Source organism: Triticum urartu, chromosome 6, assembly GCF_003073215.2.
Source record: "Triticum urartu cultivar G1812 chromosome 6, Tu2.1, whole genome shotgun sequence".
Lineage (NCBI taxonomy): Eukaryota > Viridiplantae > Streptophyta > Magnoliopsida > Poales > Poaceae > Triticum > Triticum urartu.
This window is the reverse complement of record NC_053027.1, coordinates 552,811,195-552,823,650: the sequence shown is the minus strand read 5'-3', so window position 1 is coordinate 552,823,650 and position 12,456 is coordinate 552,811,195.

The window sequence follows — 12,456 nt, the reverse complement described above, 5'->3', positions numbered from 1 at the left end:
CAACGGGTTTGTACCAGCAGTACTGCTTACTAATCGTACGGCTTACGGGCGCGGTTAGGGGAGCGGTAATTGGCAGCGACGACGACGACGACCGGTGTAGCAGTAGCAGTAGCAGCCGCAGTAAGTGGTGCAGGGAGATGGGTGCGGTGGAGGGGGTCGGGTCACACGGTAGGTGAGCCCTCTGCCCTCGCTGCTAGCTGTCCTCGCCCGCCCTTTCCTGTCGTGACGTTGAAGTTTCCTCCCCTACCACTTTCTCTCTTTTTTTTCTTCTCAGGCCACCAACAAAAACAAAACCCCCGCGGAAAAATGCTACCGGTACAAGTGAAACGCCACCTCAGACTTCCCGAGATTTTTCATCCCGCGTCCTCCCTGTACGTCCGTGCCTCCGCGCTGTGCGCACACATGGCGTCGCGCCCCTTGATTGCGTGGCCCGAGAGGGACGACCGCACCGCCACCGTGGAACCGGAGTGGTGGACCTCGCTGTCAGTCGCGCGCGCACGGACTTTTCGCCCTCCTGTTCCACGCTCGCGCGCCGCGGTCTGGCCGACGACGGCCACGGCTTCCTTCCTTGGACTGCGTCCTCGCCGTTACCGCGGGTAGAAGGAAGGGAGGAAGGATCGCCGGCCGTGGCAGCTAGCACACGGCCGCCGCTAGCGTCCAGGCGCGTCGCGGTTAGTGTGGCGGCTCCGGCGAAGCATCGCCCGGCCGCCTAAAAATCGGCAGCCGCGAGAGCGCTGGCATTGACCGCGGCAACCGGCTGGCACGCGCTCCCGGGCACCGGTCGCTGACCCGTATCCTGTACGCATCCCGCCCGTACGTACATACACGCACGAGCCGGAGGCGGCCCGTGTCTCGGCTCGGCTACGTGCTCCGCATCGCTTCCTTGCGTCGGTCTCGGTTCGGTCGCCGCTGGGCCGGCCGTGCAGGTAGGCTCGCTCGTCGCTCGCCTGCGGAATTGGCTCCGGGGATTGGGACGTGAGAGGGACGCGGGCCAGTTTTTTGCGCCAGTTTTTCTCGGTGCCCGGACGACGACGCGTTGACCCGCGCACGCCGGCTGGGCTGGATTCCAAACCCCCATCAAACCGGGCTCACGAATTTCCCTGCCTACTTGGCCAAACTTTGATGCATCGCCTGCGCTGCATGGCGTGTTGCCTAACCCATCCATGGCCACGGTTCGTCCCAACTGATCGATTGATCGAACTTTACCGAACTCGGTTAACTAGGACGCCTCTAGTATTACCACTACCATGGATTCATGATGATAATGGATGAGTAAAAAAAGTGCTACTAGCACGCATGTGGTAACACATAGCACTGACCAATGGTTAGTGAACGGCCTCCCCTAATCAAATATTATCCTGACAAATCGATCGGATCAAGCGAGTCGCTCGCCGGGCCGACGGACTGTGCTACTGCTAGTTGGAGCAGCAGCAGTATTATTCATTCATGCGCGCAGGTGGGCGCTAAACAAACCCAACGTCCGGCACATGCGATTAAATCGCACCGCACCAGAAAGAAAGAAGGATCAAGCGTGAGATTAATCTCCGGAAAAGGGGAAAGCGGCGGGGGAGGGAGGAGTAAAGTGACCGCACAACCGATGGTTGTTCGGGCCTCGCTGCACCCGCAAATCATATGACCGGGCCCCACGCCGCCAGTCCCACCACCTCACCGCTGCTCCGCTCCTGTCCGGCCTCCTTTTCGAGCCATCCCGGCGCAAATCTTCTCCTCTGCCGCTGCTCCTGTGTTGCTAACTTGGATTGCACTCCTTGTGTGTGCCCTTGCCTTCAGCTTTACTCTCCCTTTAGCTCGCTCGCTCGCTCACTCGATCAGTCCCCGCTAGCTAGCTAGTCGCTGCCCGTACATCGACCCCGGAGCTGAGCTGGCCGGCGGTGTGGGGTCGGGAACTCGGGAGCATCCGTCCACGCCAACGTCGGCCATCAGAATTCTCAAAGTTGCTCGTGTGTTCCATGCATGGATGTAAGGCCAGCTCCAACGCGAGATCCGATCCTAAACGGACGTTCGTTTTGTCCGGATTTCTTCGGTTTGGGGGTGGCAGTGAAGGTGTGTCCGTCCGGGTTCGTGGATACAGTGACCGTGCGCCCAACGTGCAGCCGTATTTCAGACGCATCTCGTCCGTTCACGAGTAAACTAGATAAAATGAAAATGACGCATATGAAATAGTTCAAATCAAACATACCTCCTAAATAGTCTTTACAACCCGATCGAAATTTATTTGCATGACAAGAAAATAATATCAAATAGTCTTACAACCCAATCGAAATTTGTTTGCATGACAAGAAAGTAAACTGATAGATTTACTGGTTGCCAATGTGAGTCCACACGTACTCAACCAAGTCATCCTGGAGTTGGACATGTGTATGCCAATCACGCAACTCCCGACGAAACTGGACAAACTGTTCGAAGGTTGCAGGAGGTGGATGCTCAGCCTCAACATTTTCACCCTGAAAATCAAACCCTTGGTTGTAGATGCTATCATCGCGCTCATCCTCCACGATCATGTTGTGCATGACACACAAGCAGGCATCACCTCTCAGAACTTCTTTGTGCCCCATGTCAATGCAGGGTTACGAACTATACCCCACCGAGATTGAAGCACATTGAAAGCACGCTTCATATCCTTCCTAGCACTCTCTTGCATTTGGACAAATCTATGTCTCTTCTCTCCTTGCGGATTCGATGTGGTCTTCACAAGAGTGGACCACTGAGAATAGATGCCATCAGCTAGGTAATATCCCTTGTTGTAATGGTGGTCATCGACCTCAAAGTTGACCTCCGATGAGTGCCCTTCCGCAAGCCTTTCAAACACCGAAGACCGCTGACGAACACTAATATCATTCTGAGAACCAACCATGCCAAAGAAAGAATGACATATCCAGAGATCTTGTGAAGCCACAGCTTCCAGTATAACAGTGACACCTTTCACATGCCCCTTCTACTGCCCCTGCCTAGCAAATGGGCAGTTCTTCCACTTCCAGTGCATACAATATATAATATCAAGCATGTTCGGAAAGCCCCTCTCGGCATTGATCGCCAACAACCTCTCTGTATCAGCGACAGTTGGCTCTCTAAGGTACTCCGGGCCGAACAGTTCCAGCACGGGCGTGCAAAAACTATACAATGAGAGGAGACATGTGGACTCACTCATACGAACATACCCATCCACAAGATCACCAGGAATTCCATATGCAAGCATGCGGATAGCCGCAGTGCATCTCTGGTATTAAGAGAAACCAAGCTTGCCTAGGGCATCCTCTTTGCACTCAAAGTATGGATCATGCGCGACCACTCCCTCGCGAATACAATTGAACACATGCCTTCTCATTCGGAATTGGCGACGAAATTGATGTGGCCTAAAGAGTGCACCATCCTTAAAGTACTCGGCATAGAGAAGGGTGTGGCCTTTCTCCCTATTGTGGTCCGAGGCCGGAGCATGGCCGGGGATTGATCCCCTGTACTGAGGCCGCTTCCTAGTGATGTGTTCATGTACGACCAACACAGACGCTGGCTCTTCATCATCCGAGGATGAATCATCCGATGAGCAAATGAAGTTGTGAAAGAAAAACTCATCACCACTATCCATTGTACGTTGTGAGCAATCCGCCGAACGCCTTGCGGTCGTGCTGGGAAAGCGGCCGGATAGTGCACGCCTGCTCCCCTCGCATGAAGCAAAGCAAGGTTTTGGGGTCGGTGGTGCTGGAGGGCGCACCACGTCACTGAACGGCCGGCCGGAAGAGGTTGGGGACGACGGGTGACGCCGACGGCCGTAGATTGTCTCCCACCGGCGACAAGGAGAACGCCGACCAAATGCTTTTCGGAATGTCAGTGCGGAGACAGTTATGGCATGGCGAGGTGGTGTTTGGATGGCACTGGTGGAAAATGACGCGGCCGAGGATGGTGGTGGCGGCGGCGATGTCGGGGCGCAAAGGGAGGTAGAAGAAGAGAAAATGGGGGCCTGTCTCCCCGGCGGGCGGGCCAGGGCAGGACAAGAGCATGCGCCGCTCGCGTCCGCGCGTATCCATTTGGCCGCAAACTCAGCCCAAACTTGGGCCGGGGCCGGGATTGGACAGAAAACGGACGACGGTCCGTTTGCGGCTGCGCGTTGGGAGGTGTGTTTTGTCCGTTTACTTTCAAACGGACGCGGACGGACAAGATGGGGTCCGTTGGAGTTGGGCTAAAAAAATGGTGCTGGCCACCGACGGCCGGATGGTGTTTGTGCGCAGCAAAGCGGGGTGAGGATGTGACGGGTCGATCAGCTGGTTAACATCAGGCGGCGCGCGCGCGCGCACCAACCCGTCGATCTCGGCTGAGCCCGTCGATCCAACCGCCGGTTCCCTCCCGGCCATCACCCTTCCGTCGCCCGTCACTTGGGTCGACCGATCGATCGATAGCAACAGTCTGTCTCTCGTGTCATCTCATGTGTTTCTAGAACGATTGATCTCCTCCATGCCCTTCTCCCTCCCTCCCTCCCTTTGCATACAAACTAGCTCGTACAAAAGTTGTCGTGGAACGGAGGACGTTAATCAGAGTGTGTACCGATGGTACGCGCAACATGGCTGGCACCCGTACAAGGTACACGCTGCACAGCTTGTCTCGGTCGCCTCGCGTATGAGCTCCGACAGGCGCTCCGGGAAGGCAAGGGCCGCGCGGACCGACGCTTGGATTAGTTGCGCACCAGCTTACAGGACGGGACGGGACCATGGACGGATCGTGCATGCCAATGGCAATGGCATTGCCAGGGGCCGGCCGGGAGCTCTCCATCGTGGTTAGCTACCCGTTTGGTGCGTAGCATTAGGGGCAGCCAACAAACAAAGTGCCCTCCTACTCTCGACCCGTACGGTTTCCACGTGGCCAAGTGGATCATGCCGTCGCCATTGCCATTGCCACCGATCGATCCACCAGCACGCACATGCGCGCGTCCTCTCCTCCCTCTCTCGGCAGCCCTGCTCTGCGCCTCTGCGCAGGGGAGCTCGTACAGATCACTGGTGCTACAGTACCGGGGTACGTACTTAATTAGCCAGGCAACTAACTGGCATGGTAAATCTGGATTGCCTCGATCGGCCATGGAGATGGATCCATGATACTGCCGTGCTGGGAGGGTGGGAGGGGGGAGCGACAAGGAGCACCGGGATCTCTGACAGCCCCGGGATATACAACTCCTCCGGCCCTGCGCCGATCCCGAGGAGTCCTGCGCGAATTATGATTGCTGAACATGCCCCTTGTGCTGCGCAGTTTAACTAACTACCACTCCTCCTATCCTAGCTAATAAAGTTGTCACAGTGAGCGAGCGGGCAGGCCAATCATTCATTCAATGTACTGTGCTCGCCCGTGGAAGATTCTGCCCCTAAGTGAGAGCATTTTAACCTAATAGGTCAGTGAGGCGTACTAGCACCTCCCTTTCCCGGTACTTGAAACTTTTTGACTAATAAACACACGATTAATCGGCGGTCAGTTACGAGTGGATTAGGGAGAACGAGCGAGCGGCAATTGAACGGGGACGGGACAAATTATCATCGGCAAATGCAGAATGCCAATTTCCTAATCTTGGATTGCATTTGTAAATTAGTAGTACAAATTAGGAAATCATTTATATTTTATTCATAATTCTGCATCTCATTCAAAGAATTAATGATGACCTACCTATTGAGTACTATGAAATTAAGGTGAACCAAAAAAAGGGGCAGGACAAGGCCATGTGTCCGGGCCATATAATACGGCGGTGCACTGGTGCTGCACACCAAGCAGCAGCAAGCAAGCAAGCAAGCTAGCAACGCGGTCGATCGATCGACCGATCCAACCACCGGCCGGGTAAGAAGAGTAACATGGGATTAGCTGGTAATTAACGTGCACTCTCATGGCCTCATCCTCATCCTCATCCTCATCTATCCATGCGCCCGTGGCCGGCGAGATGGATCGAACAAACACGCTCCGGGCATCATGTTACGCATCTTGGTGCTGCCTCACGCGATCGACGGATCGATGGATCGGGCCATTTTTATTATTTTACGACTGCATCAGTCGCTAGCGAGCTAGCTTTGCATATTATAGGCGCCCAAAGCGCATCTCAGATCGAGGCGCATCCCTAAAGTTATTCTACCACGCACCGGCACCGCGAGGCCAGCGTTGCACCCGTCGATTAGATGGTGAAAATGTTACATCAGGTTTCACTGTCACCGTGACAGTAAGAAAGAGTAGAGACACGGGAAAGAATTTCGTCCGTTTTTTTCATGCCGCGCGAGGGGAAATGGTAAATGGTGATTATGTGTATGTGTGTGTGTGTGTGTTGTAACCACCATGACAAGAGACATCCTAACAGATTGCCTAGATTTTTATCCCTCTGATTCCATTGTGCAGCAATTGTCGTTTGTGATTTTCACTGTTGCAGCGGGCGACCAGAAGATTTTTTTTGTCGAGGGGGAGATGAAGTGGATGTTTCGTAGAAACTAAGCATGCGCGCACTTCGCACATGGGTGAAGGTTAAAGACAAGCCGGCCCAAGATGCATGCATCATGGCTTGATACTCACACCACCCAATCGCGCGCGCTTTAGTTCGAATGGAGCGGACACCGAGGAGATAAAAAACATTGCACATGCATCAACCGGCCTCTCACTTGAGCCGGACTAGTAGTAACTCTAATCACCTTGACACTGATGGATGGATGGATGGATGTATACTTCCTAATTCCTATACGTACAAAGGTACAAGTAGGTAAAATATTTAGTCAATCACAATTGCATATACAGTGTTAATTAATTATGTGATGTTTATTATTGAAAAACAATAATTATGCCGGACGAGGGACGAGCATGAGCGTGCATGTGGTGCAAGCTCAGCATGGTTGGTTGCCCGGTCGCTGGCTACCTCGTTGCATGAGGCAGGGTGCGTGCGTGGATGCTATTCCGTCTCGCCACCTCGGCACCATGTTGCCGTGGTCAGCGATTGAGTGCGTACTCCCTGCACAACATTGATACAGTCCGAGGGCGGTTCAAAGGCGATCATGCATGGCATGTGCTCACCACTGTACACAGCTTCCCTCCATTATACGCCAACCCATACGCCACTTGTGTAGTTACCTACGGTTGCATTGACCGGGGCCTGATTGCCTCGAGCACATATACTTAATTGCCTTGGACTAACTAACCCGAGAAAATATCGTACGTATAAGAAAAAAATTGTATAGTACATGCACGTTACTCCTGGGAGTACTACTCCTTACCAAGTCGCCTGGTGAATGGGTTTGAATGACCGTAATTATCGTGATGTCAGTGTGCGTTTACGAATTACGAGGAGGATTCGAGAGGTTGACCCTGGTAGTAAATGACAAGGACAGAACGGGATCCGATGGTTATTACCCCGTCAAACACACACACAAGGACAAGGTTGAAGCGGTAACTAAATTTGCGCGTCGCACGTACCTTCCTCTTGCTGCCGTTGCCATGTGATGCAGGCACGTCAAGTGGATCGTGCTCGCTTTGCTTTCTTTATTTGTTCTATCCTTTTCATTTCATTCTATGGTTTCTTTCGATTTTACAAACTTTGAACCGGCTCTACATTCTTATTTCTTTCGAGTTTGATGTGCCCGGTCTCTTTTGGGCTAAGCCAGCCTCATCGATCGTGTGTGTATTCTAATGGTCTTATTTGACCGTACAAACTAGTGTGTACAGCTGGGATCTAGTAGAGGTTTATTTGGGCTTCCCTTTTTCTTTTCTGGAATGATACATAGCTTGAGAAGGAAGTGATCCAGCACCAACCTGAGACGAGGTTTCGGACTCTGGCGCGGGAGGGACCGCAAAGGGTTTCCATACTGGGCGTGGGACAAGGTGTGTAAACTGACATGGAGCTCAAGACTTTTTTGTCATTGGATGGGAATTTTGGCAGATGGCAGCCACTACCCCGTGTCTTGCAGCCTAGAAGGTTCTATTTGTGGGATCCACGGCAGCAGCACCGCGGACAACAGTTTGGGAACACTCGGCGTTTAAGGAAATGCATGGCTTTGCCCTATAAACTGATAACGGACTGACCCGTACGTCACCCATGGCCAAATCGTGATCTTTGTCATGTTGCAAGTGGGAACAAGAAAAAGTGGTAGATCTTGTTTACAAATGTGTGTTTGAATGAATGCAAGAGCTTTGTGGGAATTTTCAGGAGTTTCGTTTGGTGTTCATGACGAGGGAAGCAAATGAACTAGCGCGTCTCTGCGCGAAGATACCTGCTATACATACGACGTCGTCTAGCCGATGTATGCACGATCTTGTTAATCACACCGTTGGATCGTGCACAAAGTAGTTACGCTGCGCGGAACAGCCTAACTTCTCTAGGAGACGATGTTTGTGGACTAATTATATCAATGTCCTTTCTTGTGGTCTGTGTAATAAAGGAATGTAATTCCGCTATATGATCAATAAAACTCTCGATTCTAAAAATAAAGATGTGTGTTTAATAAAGTAAGGCCAACTCCAGCGCGAGACCTCATTCTGTCCAGGTGCGTCTGTTTAGGGTAAAACGAACAAACCAGAAGGCTCAGCGCACGGAGTCAAACGGACTTTTGTCCGTTTTCTGTCCACTTTCGACCCATCCCCGGCTCAAGTTTGGGCCGCTTTTGAGGTGAAACGGACAGCGCGCGGACGGGCGGGCCGTGTGCGCATGTCCTCCGCTGGCCCGCCCATCGGCGGCACATGGACCCCTTTTTCTATTCGCCCCCTCCCCCCTCCAGCCGCACTCCCTCCACTCTTCTCCACTCTTGCCCCTCGCCGCCGCTGCCATTGCAGCTGTGCAGCTTGGACGAGCGCTCGCCTAGCCCCCTTCCCCTCGACGCACCCGAGCTACCCAACCACGGTCACCTGATTTGCACACCCTGTCGTCGGATTTGGAGCAGATCCGGCGGGTCTTGAGCTCGCCCGGCTATGGGAGGCTGCGTCGCGCCATGGACTGGCCGGACACAGGGCCGGAAGGCCCCGGCAAGGCCGCAAGGCTGCATGCAGGTAGTGGCTCCTCTTCTAGTCGCTCCGATCTACACCGTCGGTGGTCCGCCGACAGATACACGAACGATGGTCGGCCGGGCTCGGTGCTAGCCCAAAAGCTTGTCGGCGCACCGTTGCCACTCATTAAGTGCGACGACTGCCCAAAGAAGATCGTGCGCCGCGTGTCTACAACGCCAGAACATCCCGGATGAGTCTTCATCAAGTGCTTAAACGATGGGGTATGTGCTACTTTAGCTTCAGTTGTGCTCTCGGATTTGACTAGTTGTGCTAACTTAAATTTTTATTGTGTAGAATGGATGCAAGTTTTGATATTGGGAAGAAGAGTACATTGATATATTGATAGAGCGCAATTTAGTAGATGTTCGTGCATTTTTATCTAGCATAGAGGCTAGAGATGACACCAGTGCACTTGTTGCTAGAATAGAGGCTAGACATGAGACTAGATGTGAGGAAGCAATGTCTACTTCTTTACACTCGAACAAGAAAGAAGCACGCAAGATCGAGGAGCCTCCGCAGATCAACAATGAATGCATCGAGAAGGCACTAATCCAACTTACAGGAGCAGTTATGGAAGTTGGTTATCTTCTAAAATGTATTCTTGTGGTTCTTGTTCTCTTTGGTCTTGCTTTTCTGGTCAAAATTTGGTGATGTATTCCAATGTATCAAAAATCAATGATGAAAAAAAGTTATGGGCTTGCAAAGAAAAATGTACGCGCACAGGATGCGGCCGGGATGCGTACACACGTTTGGCGCACGGCCACCGCATCCCAGAAATTGTCCGGACATGACCCCATTGCCCTAGACAAATTGGTCATCAATAGGGAGTGGGTCATTAAGAACATTTTCTAACCTAGACAAACTGTCTGCAACAGGGTTCTCAGCTCCCTTCCTATCAATAATATGCAAATCAAATTCTTGTAGTAAGAGAACCCATGTAATAAGTCTAGGTTTAGCATCTTTCTTTTCCATAAGGTATTTAATAGCAGCATGATCAATGTGAACGGTTACTTTAGAATCAACAATATAAGGTCTGAACTTATCACAAGCAAATACAACTGCTAAAAATTCTTTTTCAATAGTAGCATAATTTGTCTGGGCACTGTCTAGAGTTTTACTAGCATATTTGATAACAATTAATTTCTTATCAACTCTTTGTCCTAGAACAATATCTACAACATAATCACTAGCATCACACATTATTTCAAAGCGTAAATTCCAACCAGGTGGCTGAACAATAGGTGCAGAAATCAAGACTTTCTTAAGTATTTCAAATGCTTTTACACAATCATCATCAAAGACAAAAGAAGCATCTTTTCGTAAGAGATTAGTCAGAGGCCTAGAAATTTTTGAGAAGTATTTAATGAGCCTCCTATAAAAACCGGCATGACCAAGAAAACTTCTTATACCTTTAATGTCCTTAGCACACGACATCTTTTCAATAACATCAACTTTAGCTTTATCAACTTCAATACCTCTTTCAGAAATTTTATGCCCCAAGACAATACCTTCATTAACCATAAAGTGGCACTTCTCCCAATTCAAGACAAGATTAGTTTCTTCAGATCTCTGCAAAACTCGATCAAGGTTGCTTAAGGAATCATCAAAAGAAGTTCCATACACGAGAAATCATCCATGAAAACCTCAACAATCTTTTCACAAAAGTCAGAGAATATAGCAGTCATACTTCTTTGAAAGGTAGCAGGTGCATTACATAAACCAAAAGGCATACGTCTATAAGCAAAGGTACCGAAAGGGCAAGTAAAAGTGGTCTTTTCCTGATCCTCTTTCGACACGGGTATTCGAGAGAAACTAGAATAACCGTCTAGAAAGCAAAAATGTGTATGTTTGGATAATCTTTCTAGCATTTGATCAATAAAAGGTAAAGGGTAATGATCCTTTATAGTAGCTTTATTTAATTTGCAGAAATCAATTACCATTCTATAACCTGTAACAATTCTTTGTGGGATCAATTCCACTTTATCATTAGGAACAACAATAATACCTCCCTTCTTAGGGACACAATGGACAGGACTTATCCACTGACTATCAGCAACATGATAAATTATACCTGCCTCCAGAAGCTTTAGTATTTCTTTTCTTACCACTTCTTTCATCTCAGGATTTAACCGTCGTTGGTGATCAACAACCTGTTTAGCGTCTTTCTCCAATTTTATTTTGTGTTGGCATAGAGTGGGACTAATGCCCTTAAGATCATCAAGAGTATATCCAATAGCAGCACAATGCTTCTTCAGAGTTTTCAATAATTTCTCTTCTTTCTGCTCTGAAAGGTTAGCACTAATAATAACAGGATATATTTTCTTTTCATCAAGATAAGCATATTTAAGAGTATCAGGTAATGGTTTAATCTCAAACACGGGATCACCCCTGGGTGGAGGAGGATCCCCTAGAATTTCAATAGGCAAGTTGTGTTTCAAAATAGGTCCCTATTTAAAAAATACTTCATCTCTTTGTTGTGGAACGCAGTAATTTCAAAATTTTCCTACGCACACGCAAGATCCATCTAGGTGATGCATAGCAATGAGAGGGGAAGAGTATGTCTACGTACCCTCGTAGACCGAAAGAGGAAGCGTTATGAAATGCGGTTGATGTAGTCGAACGTCTTCGCGATCCAACTGATCAAGTACCGAACGCACGACACCTTCGCGATCTACACACGTTCAGCTCGGTGACGTCCCTCGTACTCTGAATCCAGTTGAGCCGAGGGAGAGTTTCGTCAGCACGACGGCGTGATGACGATGATGCTGAAGTCACCAACGCAGGGCTTCGCCTAAGCACTACAACGATATGACCGAGGTGGAATTCTGTGCAGGGGGGCACCGCACACGGCTAAACAATCAACTTGTGTGTCTATGGGGTGCCCCCGTCCCCTGTATATAAAGGAGTGGAGGAGGGGAGGACCAGCCCTCATAGGGTGCGCCAAAGGGGGAGTCCTACTCCCAGTAGGAGTAGCTTCCCCCCTTCCTAGTAGGAGTAGGAGAAGAAGGAAGAGGGAGAGAGAGGGAAGAAAAGGGGGGCCGGCCCCCCACACAATCCCAACTGGTGAAATAGTATCTCTATTGGGAAGCTTAATAGTAACATCAATATCTTCTATCTCAGCAGGTGCAATATCATGCATAATTTCTTTATATAAAGTATAATGTATTGCATTGACACTAGCACCCATATCAAATAAGTCATGATAACAGTGATCTCCTATTTTAACAGAAACAACAGGCATGCCAACCACAAGTCTATGTTTATTTTTAGTATCGGGTCTAGCAATTCTAACAGCTTCATCACACAAGTAAATAACATGTCCATCAATATTATCGATCAAGAGATCCTTAACCATAGCAATACTAGGTTCAACTTTAATTTGCTCAGAGGGTGTAGGTGTTCTAGCATTACTCTTATGAACCATAGTTCAAGTTTTAGCATGATCCTTTATTCTAACAG